Source organism: Oncorhynchus keta, chromosome 35 (assembly GCF_023373465.1).
Source record: "Oncorhynchus keta strain PuntledgeMale-10-30-2019 chromosome 35, Oket_V2, whole genome shotgun sequence".
Lineage (NCBI taxonomy): Eukaryota > Metazoa > Chordata > Actinopteri > Salmoniformes > Salmonidae > Oncorhynchus > Oncorhynchus keta.
The window spans coordinates 64,356,341-64,372,512 of NC_068455.1; the positions used below are offsets into that span (position 1 = coordinate 64,356,341).

General features: G+C 43.5%; 1 long non-coding RNA gene across 1 annotated transcript; it reads right to left on the reverse strand.

The window, feature by feature from the left end:
* Positions 1-14,235: 14,235 nt before the first annotated feature.
* Positions 14,236-15,949, reverse strand: LOC127915586 (uncharacterized). Its single transcript, XR_008091382.1, has 2 exons — positions 15,824-15,949; positions 14,236-14,927 (listed from the first exon to the last, which is right to left on the reverse strand). It is a non-coding gene; the product is annotated as an uncharacterized LOC127915586 (long non-coding RNA).
* Between the last annotated feature and the right edge of the window lie 223 nt (positions 15,950-16,172).

The following is a 16,172-nucleotide window of genomic DNA, read 5'->3' on the forward strand; positions in this document are numbered from 1 at the left end:
TTGGCAAACTTCAGACAGGCATGTATGTATATGTGCTTTCTTGAGCAGGGGGACCTTGCGGGTGCTGCAGGATTTCAGTCCTTCATGGCATAGTGTGACTTGGTGACTATGGTCCCAGCTGCCTTGAGATCATTGACAAGAACCTCCCTTGTAGTTCTGGGCTGATTCCTTACCGTTCTCATGATCATTGCAACTCCATGAGGTGAGATCTTGCATGGAGCCCCGGGCCGAGGGCGATTGACAGTTCTTTTGTGTTTCTTCCATTTGCGAATAATCGCACCAACTGTTGTCACCTACTCACCAAGCTGCTTGGCGATGGTCTTGTAGCCCATTCCAGCCTTGTGTAGGTCTACAATCTTGTCCCTGACTTTCTTGGAGAGCTCTTTGGTCTTTACCATGGTGGAGAGTTTGGAATCTGATTGATTGATTGCTTCTTTGGACAGGTGTCTTTTATACAGGTAACAAGCTGAGATTAGGAGCACTCCCTTTAAGAGTGTGCTCCTAATCTCAGCTCGTTACCTGTATAAAAGACACATGGGAGCCAGAAATCTTTCTGATTGAGAGGGGGTCAAATACTTATTTCCCTCATTAAAATGCAAATCAATTAATAACATTTTTGACATGCCTTTTTCTGGATATTTTTGTTGTTATTCTGTCTCTCACTGTTCAAATTAACCTACCATTTAATATTATAGACTGATAATTTATTTGTCAGTGTGCAAACGTAGAAAATCAGTAGGGGATCAAATACTTTTTTTCCCTCACTGTATGTAGACAGCTACAAAAAATACAGATGAAAACTCTCTAGGTTGATAGTGTGGTCTACAGCTTATCATGAGATACTCTACCTCAGGAGAGCAAAACCTCGGGACTTCCTTAGAAGTGCACCAGCTTTTGTTTACATAAATGCATAGGCCCACGGCCCGTGTCTTACTGGTGTTCTGTCTTGCCGATAGAGTGTATAACCCGTGAGATGTATGTTCTTATTGTCGTCGTTCAGCCACGACTCGGTGAAACATAATATATTACAGTTTTTAATGTCCCATTGGTAGGATAAACGTGCTTTCAGTTCGTACCATTTATTTTCCAGCGATTGAACATTAGCTAGTACTTCGGAAGGCATGGGCAGATTAGCCACTCGTTGCCTGATCCTCACAAGGCAGCCCGATCTCTTTCCGCGAAATGTTTCCTTCTCCAGTGAATAACAGGGATTTGGTCGGGTGTCTGTATTATATCCCTCACATCCGACTCACTGAAGAAGAACTCTTCATCCAGTTTGAGGTGAGCAATCGCAGTTCTGATGTTCAGAAGCTCTTTTCTGTCAAAAGAGACAGTGTCAGCAACATTATGTACAAAACAAGTTACAAACAACGTGAAAAAACAAACAAAATAGCTTGGCTGGTTAAGAGCCGGTAAGACAGCAGCCTTCCCCCTCCGGCGCCATCATGCTACCCTTTTATGCCTTCAAATTTACTATTTTTCAAAAACAGTGAATCTATGGCATTATTTAGGATACTTAATACATATGCTTATCGTCCACTAAATAAAACAATTATTGGAACAACAATGCGCAGAATGTGTGCCTATCAGTGTAACAAAACAGGCTACCTAAATATGGTTCCCAATCAGAGACAATAACTAACACCTGCCTCTGATTGAGAACCATATCAGGCCAAACACAGAAACAGACAAACTGGACACACAACATAGAATGCCCACCCAGCTCACGTCCTGACCAACACTAAAACAAGGGAAACACACAAGAACTATGGTCAGAACGTGACAATCAGTGCAAATCAGAGTTGTACATGTGGTGCAATTATGTTATTTTACCTTTATTTTACCAGTTATTTTACATTTATCATTGAGAGGAACAATCTACTTTACAAGAAAGACATGGCCAAAATAGAAGCACACAAAGTTTCAGGCACACTAACCAGGTTTCCATCTAACTTTTTTAATGTGAGTAAAGTATGTCAGATAAAAAATGTCATGACAGGTCTGATGGAAAAGGCATGTAAAATTAATCATTCGAGAAATGGTGGTGGAAATGACTATGTGCAAATATTGATATTATAACTATCATATAAAGAAGAAGAAGCTAGTTAGCTTACAAAGAATAACAACAAAAAATATCTAGTTAACAGAAGAAAGGAAGACAAAATAAGGACAAAAGAAGGACAGAAGAAAAAGGAAAAGAAAGAGGACAACAAAGTGAAACAGTCAGCACTTCTATTGCAACTTCGTATTTCGTCGTCCTAACGTAGTCTACACTGCTATCTGCCCAGCAGCTAGCCAGCTAGCTAACGTCCACCGTCTACCGAATAGCAGCACTGTAGAAACTATTACACTCAACTGAACGACTTGATTAGTGTAGTGTTAGCTAGCTACATAGTTGTCTTTGCTGTCTTCGTATCCAAGATAATTGTGTAGTTTAGAGCGTGTAGTCTTAGAGTGATTATCTTAATTTACCAAGGTTAGCTAGCCAGCTATTTGTCGTCCTTAACGTAAGAGACACTGCTAGCTAGCCAACAGCTAGCCAATGTCTACTGAATAGAACTTCCGCACTCAACAACCCGGTCGCATTCCGCTTCGCTCCACAGGTAGTATCACATTTTCATTTCATTTCATTACAGCACAACGGTTTGATTTGTTTGATCGTAGCTAGCTACATAGCTAGCTACATAGCCGTCTGTGTATCAAAGATAATTGTGTAGTCTAGAGCGATTTTCTAGGTTAGCTAGCCAGCTATTGTCGTTCTTTTAACGCAACGTAACGTAACGTAATCAACACTGCTAGCTAGCCAGCTAGCCCCGAATAGCAGCACTGTAGAAACCATTACACTCAACGGAACGACTTGATTAGTGTAGTGTCAACAACGCAGCCACTGCCAGCTAGCCTACAAAGTCAACAACGCAGCCACTGCCAGCTAGCCTACTTCAGCAGTACTGTATCATTTTAATCATTTTAGTCAATAAGATTCTTGCTACGTAAGCTTAACTTTCTGAACATTCGAGACGTGTAGTCCACTTGTCATTCCAATCTCCTTGCATTAGCGTAGCCTCTTCTGTAGCCTGTCAACTATGTGTCTGTCTATCCCTGTTCTCTCCTCTCTGCACAGACCATACAAACGCTCCACACCGCGTGGCCGCGGCCACCCTAATCTGGTGGTCCCAGCGTGCACGAACCATGTGGAGTTCCAGGTCTCCGGTAGCCTCTGGAACTGCCGATCTGCGGCCAACAAGGCAGAGTTCATCTCAGCCTATGCCTCCCTCCAGTCCCTCGACTTCTTGGCACTGACGGAAACATGGATCACCACAGATAACACTGCTACTCCTACTGCTCTCTCTTCGTCCGCCCACCTGTTCTCGCACACCCCGAGAGCTTCTGGTCAGCGGGGTGGTGGCACCGGGATCCTCATCTCTCCCAAGTGGTCATTCTCTCTTTCTCCCCTTACCCATCTGTCTATCGCCTCCTTTGAATTTCATGCTGTCACAGTTACCAGCCCTTTCAAGCTTAACATCCTTATCATTTATCGCCCTCCAGGTCCCCTCTGAGAGTTCATCAATGAGCTTGATGCCTTGATAAGCTCCTTTCCTGAGGACGGCTCACCTCTCACAGTTCTGGGCGACTTTAACCTCCCCACGTCTACCTTTGACTCATTCCTCTTTGCCTCCTTCTTTCCATTCCTCTTCTCTTTTGACCTCACCCTCTCACCTTCCCCCTACTCACAAGGCAGGCAATACGCTCGACCTCATCTTTACTAGATGCTGTTCTTCCACTAACCTCATTGCAACTCCCCTCCAAGTCTCCGACCACTACCTTGTATCCTTTTCCCTCTCGCTCTCATCCAACACTTCCCACACTGCCCCTACTCGGATGGTATCGCGCCGTCCCAACCTTCGCTCTCTCTCCCCCGCTACTCTCTCCTCTTCCATCCTATCATCTCTTCCCTCTGATCAAACCTTCTCCAACCTATCTCCTGATTCTGCCTCCTCAACCCTCCTCTCCTCCCTTTCTGCATCCTTTGACTCTCTATGTCCCCTATCCTCCAGGCCGGCTCGGTCCTCCCCTCCCGCTCCGTGGCTCGACGACTCATTGCGAGCTCACAGAACAGGGCTCCGGGCAGCCGAGCGGAAATGGAGGAAAACTCGCCTCCCTGCGGACCTGGCATCCTTTCACTCCCTCCTCTCTACATTTTCCTCCTCTGTCTCTGCTGCTAAAGCCACTTTCTACCACTCTAAATTCCAAGAATCTGCCTCTAACCCTAGGAAGCTCTTTGCCACCTTCTCCTCCCTCCTGAATCCTCCCCCCCCCCCCTCCTCCCTCTCTGCAGATGACTTCGTCAACCATTTTGAAAAGAAGGTCGACGACATCCGATCCTCGTTTGCTAAGTCAAACGACACCGCTGGTTCTGCTCACACTGCCCTACCCTGTGCTCTGACCTCTTTCTCCCCTCTCTCTCCAGATGAAATCTCGCGTCTTGTGACGGCCGGCCGCCCAACAACCTGCCCGCTTGACCCTATCCCCTCCTCTCTTCTCCAGACCATTTCCGGAGACCTTCTCCCTTACCTCACCTCGCTCATCAACTCATCCCTGACCGCTGGCTACGTCCCTTCCGTCTTCAAGAGAGCGAGAGTTGCACCCCTTCTGAAAAAACCTACACTCGATCCCTCCGATGTCAACAACTACAGACCAGTATCCCTTCTTTCTTTTCTCTCCAAAACTCTTGAACGTGCCGTCCTTGGCCAGCTCTCCCGCTATCTCTCTCAGAATGACCTTCTTGGTCCAAATCAGTCAGGTTTCAAGACTAGTCATTCAACTGAGACTGCTCTTCTCTGTATCACAGAGGCGCTCCGCACTGCTAAAGCTAACTCTCTCTCCTCTGCTCTCATCCTTCTAGATCCTTCTGGTCCTTCTGTAGCTCAGTTGGTAGAGCATGGCGCTTGTAACGCCAGGGTAGTGGGTTCAGATCCCCGGGACCACCCATACGTAGAATGTATGCACACATGACTGTAAGTCGCTTTGGATAAAAGCGTCTGCTAAATGGCATATATTATTATTATTATTACCTATCGGCTGCCTTCGATACTGTGAACCATCAGATCCTCCTCTCCACCCTCTCTGAGTTGGGCATCTCCGGCGCGGCCCACGCTTGATTGCGTCCTACCTGACAGGTCGCTCCTACCAGGTGGCGTGGCGAGAATCTGTCTCCTCACCACGAGCTCACCACTGGTGTCCCCCAGGGCTCTGTTCTAGGCCCTCTCCTATTCTCGCTATACACCAAGTCACTTGGCTCTGTCATAACCTCACATGGTCTCTCCTATCATTGCTATGCAGACGACACACAATTATTCTTCTCCTTTCCCCTTCTGATGACCAGGTGGCGAATCGCATCTCTGCATGTCTGGCAGACATATCAGTGTGGATGACGGATCACCACCTCAAGCTGAACCTCAGCAAGACGGAGCTGCTCTTCCTCCCGGGGAAGGACTGCCCGTTCCATGATCTCGCCATCACGGTTGACAACTCCATTGTGTCCTCCTCCCAGAGCGCTAAGAACCTTGGCGTGATCCTGGACAACACCCTGTCGTTCTCAACTAACATCAAGGCGGTGGCCCGTTCCTGTAGGTTCATGCTCTACAACATCCGCAGAGTTCGACCCTGCCTCACACAGGAAGCGGCGCAGGTCCTAATCCAGGCACTTGTCATCTCCCGTCTGGATTACTGCAACTCGCTGTTGGCTGGGCTCCCTGCCTGTGCCATTAAACCCTACAACTCATCCAGAACGCCGCAGCCCGTCTGGTGTTCAACCTTCCCAAGTTCTCTCACGTCACCCCGCTCCTCCGCTCTCTCCACTGGCTTCCAGTTGAAGCTCGCATCCGCTACAAGACCATGGTGCTTGCCTACGGAGCTGTGAGGGGAACGGCACCTCAGTACCTCCAGGCTCTGATCAGGCCCTACACCCAAACAAGGGCACTGCGTTCATCCACCTCTGGCCTGCTCGCCTCCCTACCACTGAGGAAGTACAGTTCCCGCTCAGCCCAGTCAAAACTGTTCGCTGCTCTGGCCCCCAATGGTGGAACAAACTCCTCACGACGCCAGGACAGCGGAGTCAATCACCACCTTCCGGAGACACCTGAAACCCCACCTCTTTAAGGAATACCTAGGATAGGATAAAGTAATCCTTCTCCCCCCCCCCCTTAAAAGATTTAGATGCACTATTGTAAAGTGGCTGTTCCACTGGATGTCATAAGGTGAATGCACCAATTTGTAAGTCGCTCTGGATAAGAGCGTCTGCTAAATGACTTAAATGTAATGTAAAATATATCGAAGTAAACTTGGAGTCAAGCGATGATATGTTGTGTGGTCCTAATATTCGGGAAAGCATGCAGTTTATTAAAGGTTGACTCAGTGAAATGACGTTGCCACGAGCAGCAACGCAGATATTGAGATGAGCACGATGCAAGACTTTGCTTTCACACAGTCACACACAGTATCTGTGCATGTGCCAGGGTTCACTTCACGCTGTTCACAGCATGGTATCCAGGCACCAAAACAGAGGAGAAGTTGAGAGTCAAGCTTCAACGCTCTTAGTTGTTGCAGGAATTGATCCACTATGCTGTTTACTTTCTGCATCTACGTCCTATCGCTGAGTCTACCTTTACGTACATATTAAATAAGTTGTGATGAACTTCTTAGGGTGGTGAAGGTGCATGGCGATGAGCTCCATGCTTCTTTCCAATAAATATCGAGGGTTTCATTCTGGTGACATGATGATCGATGCTTGGCTGCCGTTTGACAAATAAAATTAATATCACTCTTGTCAATAAAATCTCCTCATGTAGGCTATACTCACAGGTATCTGCGAGCTGTTGGTTAGAGTGCACGTGAGTGGGCACATTCCGCTTCATAACAAAACCCTCAGTAGAGTTCAAAATGCAATGAAAACCCATTTAACTTGCATTTTTTATTTGGTTACATGGGAATTTAATTGCAAAAGTTATTTGTATGTGACAATGTCATCACGCACAGCCTTTTATCTGCAACAAGGTAATTCGATGGAAACACACCTTACAGCATGAAACATAAAGCACTTCAGTTTAAAAACATACATTTCCATATGGAGCAGAAATATGGTTTTGGGGAGGTGTGGGGGTCTAGGGGGGCCAACTAGGGGTCAAAACATTGACATCCCCCCACTTAGTTTTCCATCATCCGTGTTTACTCTATCTTTAAACTCATTTAAAGGGACGATATCCTGTAATTTCAGGACATTTTGAAGCTGGTTTCAAGTGGAAGTGGCAGAGACCTTGAACACTTTTTCCCCCCTAGCTCTGAATGGGCCTTATGCACAGTCAACAAAACACAGTCATGTGAGCGTAGGCTAATAGTTGTTATTTGCCTGCTGGACAATGTACTGTAGGTACACAGGTAAAATGGGACCTGTCTCAGCATGGCCTAAAAAATGTTAACCTTGGGAGGTGGAGAGTGGCTGCATAAAAGCTCTCACACTCTTGTCTATGACCCGCCTAACCTCAAATTCACAGCTAAAATAAAATAAAATAAAAATATAAAACAAACTTTTTTACCTTGACTGTTTTAAGAGCTACATTTGAAATCCATAATTCATAGGACTGCTTGAATTACAGCAATGCAGTTCACATAAATTATTTATAGCACTACTCTCCCATTTTCATTTTCACTCTAAAACGTTACCCAGCTTTAGAGAAGGCTTAGTTTGTCCAACCCTCCATTATTGCCTTACAGACCACACACTAAAACTTGACAAAGTTACAGGGACTCAATGAAGAGAGTTGCGTTAGTGTTCACTTCATGGCTCATACAATTACAATTCAAAATGCTAATGTTTCACAAGCAGTGAGCTCCTTTTCTTTGTTACGATACATTTTGAATATAGGCCAAGTCTATTTTCACTGTCAACAGGAAATGTTGGAAAGATAATGTTGTTTACTCTTCTACATAATATAAACATTTGCTTGTATCCTTCCTGCTTGAGAAGTGGGACAATTGTGTTCACCAGCTGGGGGTGCTATTTTACTGTCTCAACCACTGTGCAGATTTGTCCAGAAAGCTTTTACTACAGAATACTACAGTACTTTCTATAGGATTCTTTAGTCAACTGTAGTATACTGTAGAATACTCTACTATACACTGTAGTGTCCCTCAATCATGTGTAGCACTTAGTATAGAATTTTGTAGTATACTGTAGAATAATAGAGTATTATCCCCAACAAAATGCTGTTGTAAATACTACAGGAATGTTTTCAAAAACAATACAGTCCGCAAAAACGCATAAAAAGAGTTCAGAACCCATACCTACCTACCTACAGGTTATGGAAAATGTCATTTTTTTTTATTTCTCTTGTAGGTTTCATCAAGGTTTCATCAGACAGTATACTACAGTCTGCAAAGCACTACAGTATACTACTATCCACGAAAACACTACAGTAATTACAATAGAAAATGCAACAAAAAATAATATATATGCCATTTTAGCAGACGCTTTTATCCAAAGCGACTTACAGTCATGTGTGCATACATTCTACGTATGGGTGGTCCCGGGATCGAACCCACTACCCTGGCGTTACAAGCGCCATGCTCTACCAACTGAGCTACAGAAGGACCAAATAAATACTACAATACTACAGTAAACTGTAAATACAACTGTAATAATGTAGGCCTACCCACATGAAAATACATTACAGGGAACACTATAGTATTCCTTACATAGTATACATTATAGTATTTTTCCATGTGGGTAGGCCTACATTATTGCCAATTAGCAGTTTGATGTTAATGAGGGTCACAGCACATACATGTAGCTGAGAACCCCCCAAAAAACAGTAATGTATTATCAAATCCTATCAAATCCTGGGTGACTGAGAAGCATGTGTAAGGAATGTTAATACAATGTTTGTCATTAACACTTTTTAATGAGCTTGTAATTAAAAACAAGCCTTGTGGCTTCCCGTCCTCCCTCATCTGTGAGATAGGTCTCTCTCTCTCTCTCACTCTCTCTCTCTCTCTCTCTCTCTCTCTCTCTCTCTCTCTCTCTCTCTCTCTCTCTCTCTCTCTCTCTCTCTCTCTCTCTCTCTCTCTCTCTCTCTCTCTCTCTCTCTCTCTCTCTCTCTCTCTCAGGGGGTCTGGCAGTGTGTTTGTGTGTCATGATTAGTTTGCATTGGTGTGAATGGATCCAGTATGAGATAAGTTAGATGTCATTTTGCAAGCCAATTCTAACTGATGTTGGTGCAATGACTTCCGATCATTGCCCCAACACTAGTTACTGATGGTGCTAGTTAGCAACTTCCTTCAAACTGCACGCAGAGACAGAACAATGGTATCCACAAGTTTATCTGACTCTGGGGAAGTAGATAAAGGGCTTCATTGTATCCCTGTAAGTGTGTCATGTGTGCGTTAACGCGTGGGTGTGTACGTGTGTTGGTGTATATGCATATGTTTGAGTTGTGTGTGTAATCCTGCCAGTGTCTGCGTGTGTGTAGCCAATATATGTCCCCTGCTTACACGGTTACACCACGAAACCCTATCTCTTTTCATTACAGTCCACAGGTTCTTTTCAATTTGGCCCGTGCCAGCCAGACACAGACGGAAGGAAGGACCACAGAAAAGTATTGCTTTACATCTTGTTTTCCCTCACAAGCAGCAAATGGTCTGTAAGTCACAGCAGCTGTCTCCTGTAAGGTTCCTCAAAAGTAAACATATATCTCACTTCAGAGAGCCTCTCTTCTTCCGTCTTAGGGCTCTTCAGTTCAGCGGGAAATATCTTCAGGCAATTTGCCCCTGGCGTGTGTGTGTGTGCGTGTGTGTGTGTGTGTGTGTGAGCCTGCCTTGTCGTGATGGAGCTATTCAAGGAGACATTCAACACGAGTAAAGCCATGAAGCTCACGACACAGAACATTGCCTATAAAAAACTACCAGGGAATGAACTGAACAGTGAGCTCAATACGCCTAGCAAACAAAAGCACTATTTTTGTCTTGTAACAGAAATGTTATTAAATAGTTGTTCCTGGGAATTAAATAGGCTTACATCAGCTTTGTGTGTATGTGTCATTTCAAGTAGCCCTCTACTAGTTCTCTTCATTCTGCCTGACCTGCTTTACGTCAATCAAAATAACTCCTAAGTTATTTCATTATTTTTTATATAGCTATTTTATTAGGCTGCCCGCTAGCTGTTGCTATTGCAGCAGCTACTCTTCAAAAAAATAAAAAGCATTAACAATACATTGACAGCTGAACAAAGAAATGCCTTGACAATGAAAGGGTAACTATCACTTTTAGTATGTTCCATAGTGGGTAGATCCTCTCTAAAATATGTTCTCTCATCAAGATGCTGATAGATGTCCAAGATGTCTAAGCATTTTCTCGGGAGAATGCATTTTGCACATGTTTTAGAGGGCAGACTGCATCCTATCGTGAGTGCTAACGATGGGTCACATGTAAATCTTCCAGAGGGGTTAACATCTCACTGTCCTGCTCCTAGTGTATCAGTAGCATCCTGCCACCACTTTGCTTGTTCTACACTCACTCACTGCTTCACTATACATCACACACATAAGCCCAATGTACAGTGGAGTGTGTGTGTGTGTGTGTGTGTGTGTGTGTGTGTGTGTGTGTGTGTGTGTGTGTGTCAGAACAGAAATGACAAGATTAATGTTATAATACTATTATTGCATCAAATGGTTGTTTTATGCAACAGAATAGAGGGTTCTTATAACTCTCTTGTGTCTGTGTGAACTGAAAGTGGGCCTCTGGGGGATTTACGATGGATTGGTGATAAAGACAACATTCCATAGCATGATTAGTGTCTGTGTGCCTGACTGAAAGGTACCAGGGAGAGATGGCTCTGGGCCTGGCCCTGGTTTCTACACAATGAGAAGTCTTTACTGCAGATGCTGTTTGCTGTGAATTATTTGTATCTTTCGTACAAATTTTAACCTTGTGACCCATTCCATACATCTGTTGTTTGTCATGAACATCTAGGAGGATGGACTTTAGTATAAAATGCCGACGCTCAAATCCGCTCGTTGGGCTTTTCAATGAATCACCTACGGGCGGGTCGTCGACAAGCGTTAATTATTGCAAAAATTAATCTGTTTAATAAGTTCTGAATAAAGTTATATTCTGATTGGTGATTGACCTTGTCTCTCCTCATTATTGATTAGAATTTCCAGGACAATTTGACAGTGTGTGTGTGTGTGTGTGTGTGTGTGTGTGTGTGTGTGTGTGTGTGTGTGTGTGTGTGTGTGTGTGTGTGTGTGTGTGTGTGTGTGTGTGTGTGTGTGTGTGTGTGTGTGTGTCAACCAACCAGAGTGCACAGTGGAGACAGGCCTGTTGGCTGCCCTTAGTCTATGTGCTGGGGGAAACAACACCAGCCATTAGACGGCCAGGACACAACCAGCACATCATGCACCCCAGCCCAATGACCGGATATTAGGTATCTTTGGGGTGTAGATTCGTGTGTCCATCTGCATATTTTAGCTGGACTGTTGCTTGTTGTTTGGTTTGATGGGATGGAAGAACATTGGGTTTTGTGGATAAAACCATATTGTCCATAAGGGGTATTTTAAAGTTTATTTGTCAGAATTATATTCCCAATAGGTGATTCCTTCTACAGCCGTTGAGTATAGTTCTGGTACCTACTGAGGGTGTTCTAGTGGGGCCGCCGGGCTGGACATGCAGTGTGTTTGTGCAGTGGTATAAAGTTATGTAAATTTATAGCATTAGTTTAATTTGGGATTCAATTCATGATTGGTGTGTCTGGTGAACTCTGGTTAAATGTCACGCTGTATATCCCCTTGGCTCCACAGCCACACACATACACTTTACTCTCTCTCTCTATCTCTCTCACACAGACATACATACATACTCCGTTGCAATCAGAGCACACACACACACTCCTCAGCGTGCTCCGCTCCGGCATAATTAGCGAACTTGTTTGGCTCATCTGCATCTGTCTTCAAAGGAGGTCGATGCAAATGGATAGGATTTAGCCACTGGCACCAATTAGAAAAAGCACAGGCCAGCAACTCTGTTACAGGCTAAGTAAATGTTATTGCATTAAAATAAATACATTCCTGTCTCTTCACTCAGCAGCATCCAGCAGCACACTAAACCCATGGTTTCAATCATCTCATGCTTAATCAACATTTAGCTGGCATGGAAACATAATTGATGTGTTTGTTTGTACCTGATTTTAGATGAAGCTGTGTACCTGTAGATTTAAATTGTGTAGCTCATTGATGGCAGTTGCTATAGTACTTCTTCGTCTACTGTATATGTCTCTGCTTGGCCTGACCCATATCAATGAACTGTACTATACAAGGGTGACATCTAGAACCAAAAAGGTTATTTGGCTGTCCTCATAGGAGAACCTTTTAAAGAACACTTTTTGGTTCTAGGTAGAACCTATTTGGTTCCAATTAGAACCCTTTTTGGTTCCAGGTAGAACCCCTTGGGTTCTACGTAGAACTCTTTCCACAGAGGGTTCTACATGTGTGAAGGAGCATGGTGAGCTGATGTTAAAGGAGATAACGCTATTTTTCTCCCACATTGTGGGAGCTAGGCGTATTACAACGACAGTTAGGCTATTTTCAAACAACTCTCGCCCCTCCCCACCCCTGCCCCCTTTCTCAACAAGCCTTGCCTTTGTGGATTTGTTAACATAGGCATAGCTAGCTAGCTAGATAGCTAGTCAGCCATTTAATACAGCTACAGCAGCAGTCTACCAGCTAACCACTGGACACACAGAATGTCGAGTGATGAGTTGAAATTAAATAAATTAAATGAGGTAACATTAAACTCCAAAAACTACAGTGCATTCGGAAAGTATTCAGACCCCTTCCCTTTTTTCAACATTTTGTTACGTTACAGCCTTATTCTAAAATGTATTAAATATTTTTTCCCCTCATCAATCTACACACAACACATCATAATGACAAAGAGAAAACAGGTGTTTAGACATTTTTGCAAATGCATCAAAAATAAAAAAAACAGAAATAGCTTATTGACATAAGAATGAATTTCAGACCCTTTTCAATGAGACTCAAAATTGAGCTCAGGCGCATCCTGTTTCCATTAACCATCCTTGAGATGTTTCTATAACTTCATTGGAGTCCACTTGTGGTAAATTTGATTGATTTGGACATGATTTGGAAAGGCACATAGTTGTCTATATAAGTTTCCGCAGTTGACAGTGCATGTCAGAGCAAAAAGGAAAGAAGGACAGCCATCTCTGCAGCACTCCACTAATCAGGAGGTCTTTATGGTAGAGTGGCCAGACAGAAGCAACTCCTCAGTAAAAGGCACATGACAGCCCACTTGGAGTTTGCCAAAAGGCACCTAAAGGACACTCAGACCATGAGAAACAAGATTCTCTGGTCTGATGAAACCAAGATTGAACTCTTTGGCCTGAATGCCAAGCATCATATTTGGAGGAAAACTGGCACATTCCCTACAGTGAAGCATGGTGGTGGCAGCATCATGCTGTGGGTATGTTTTTCAGCGGCAGGGACTGGGAGACTTGTCAGGATCGAGGGAAAGATGAACAGACCGAAGTACAGAGAGATCCTTGATGAAAACCTGCTCCAGAGCGCTCAGGACAGACTGGGGGAAGGTTCACCTTCCTACAGGACAACGGCCCTAAGAAAACAGCCAAGACAAAGCCGGAGTAGCTTAGGGACGAGTCTCTGAGTAGCCCAACCAGACTTGAACCTGATAAAACAGCTTTGGAGGGACCTGAAAATTGCTGTTCAGCAACGCTCCCTGTCCAACCTGGCAGAGCTTGAGAGGGTCTGCATAGAAGAATGGGAGAAACTCCTCAAATACAGGTGTACCAAGCTTGTAGCGTCGTGACCAAGTAGACTCGAGGCTGTAATCGCTGCCAAAGTTCCTTCAACAAAATTCTGAGTAAAGGGTCTGAATACTATTTCAGTTTTCTATTTTTAATACATTTGCAAAAAAATCCCAAAATCTGTTTTTGCTTTGTCATTATTGGGTATTGTGTGTAGATTGCTGAGGATAAAAATAAAAAAAATCAATTTTAGAATAAGGCTGTGACGTAACAAAGTGTGGAAAAAGCCAAGGGTTCTGAATACTTTCCGAATGCACTGCATAGGGTGACAATGTCTGGGAATAGTGTCGTGGAAATTTCCTCTATTTACCAAATCATGAGCGCAAACCACACACAAGTCAGAATTAGTTATCAAAGTCCATCTTTAATTATATGAGCTCTATCAAAATCATGTGACTCTCAGATAAATTCAGTGTCTCTCAATGAATTCTCTGAGAGCCCCACTACATTGCAACTGAGATCCTTTAATAGCAAAGAACACACATAGTCAGACAGCATAGACATAATAAATCGTTCAGCTTTGTCTCCTTACTCAAACACAGAAGCATAAACCAATACTCCATATCAACAGGCATATATCAAATTGTCATTTAGATACAACCAATTCTAAATACAACCAATCCTGGACAAGCTCACGGGGAGCATAGAATGATTCCAGACACTTCCATCCTCCTCTCCCCGATGGGAAAAGTAGGGAGTGACTGGCACACAGACACAGTGGAGCAAAAGATATGTTTACACATGATGACACCTTGACCTCTCCCCTCTCTGCGGCCCATGCAACTTAGTCTTGACATAGAACAGATAACTGCAACCCCTCCACAGTATTATACAAAAATACCATTCAGATGAGAAGTAACTTACAAACATATGATGAATATAAAACATCTTACCTATGTTACCAACCAATTCTGATTATTCCCCAACAATAGTTAACAACAAAAAAGCTTTAGTGTAGCTTGTTTTCGACTTCTGTCGCCTCCATGGTGCTCCCATCTAGCTCAACCACTGCAGGCTCCTCCAGAAACTCATCCCCCTTTAGAAAAAGACAGTCGGTTATACTCCAAGCATATAGTATCTTCATTACTGGCAAATATTTTGAATACTAGAAACAGAGACATGAAAGTTCCCGGAGAGATACACCCCCACATAGGCTACTCAAAGAAAATAAGCACAGAGAGGGACACATAAACCAACCATAAATTATGCACACACAGGAAAGTTCACACTACCCAATAGCCATCATTGAAAGGAATAGGAAAAAAGCATCGAGCTATTCTCCTATTGAAATGAAGCATGTATTCTCACATATCTGACAGTGTGGTGTTGGATGCTTGATAAAGCAGGCAGAGGTAACACTTTCCTTGGAGTGGATTGTGGTGGGGCCTAACTAGAAGTTGAGAAATTAGATTTTTACTATGCGCATGTCCAAGTATTATATCACATTATATCTAGCTAGCCAGTTAGCTTCCTAATGTATGTCACAAAACTTAGCTAGTGAGCTTGCTTGTCAACTTTCTACCGAGCTACATAATGTTAGCTAGTTAGCTGAGCGCCATTACAGTTCTATCACTTTCAAACGGAGAAATGCACATGAAACGTTAGCGAGCCTCCAACGCAAAAATGTAAGTAGATTCTAAATTATCATGACTCTCAGAAACATACAAGGTTATGTCTATATCCTGACTGGTTTCGATCGTAAAATACTATGCAAACCTTAGTTATTTATCAAGACAGCCATATAATTTAGATAGCATAAAGCTAACCCGGATTCTCCATTCACAAACGTCACAGCTAACATTAGCTAGCTAGCTAATTTAGCTGGCTCAACATCTTGGTAACGTTGCCTGTCAAGCAAAAAACAGACCATCTCTGCAACAGAATTCAGCCCATTTAGGACCATAACTTCTCTCCAGCAATTAAAATTGTTACCTATATTTACTCAGGTTTTTCTCCGAGCCTTATCATTTAGTCGCTTGGCTAAACCTCTCCTTTTTTTGGCACCTGTATCAGCAACCAGTGGGGCTGGACGCTTGCCTAAGAAATCCACCAATGTTGATTGTGCTTGGAAGAAGATAACCACGCCTTCAAGTGACACTGCTCGAAGAGAGAGGGTGCAGCCCTCCAATTCGAAAACAAGAAACGCACCAATAGAAAAACTGAAATTCTTAATAACATTTTGTAAGGGCCCAAAGCATTATATTTTAAATTTTAAACACACATTTCACTATTACTGCAGATATATTATGGACATTTTATGACATTGTAATGCAAAAATTCT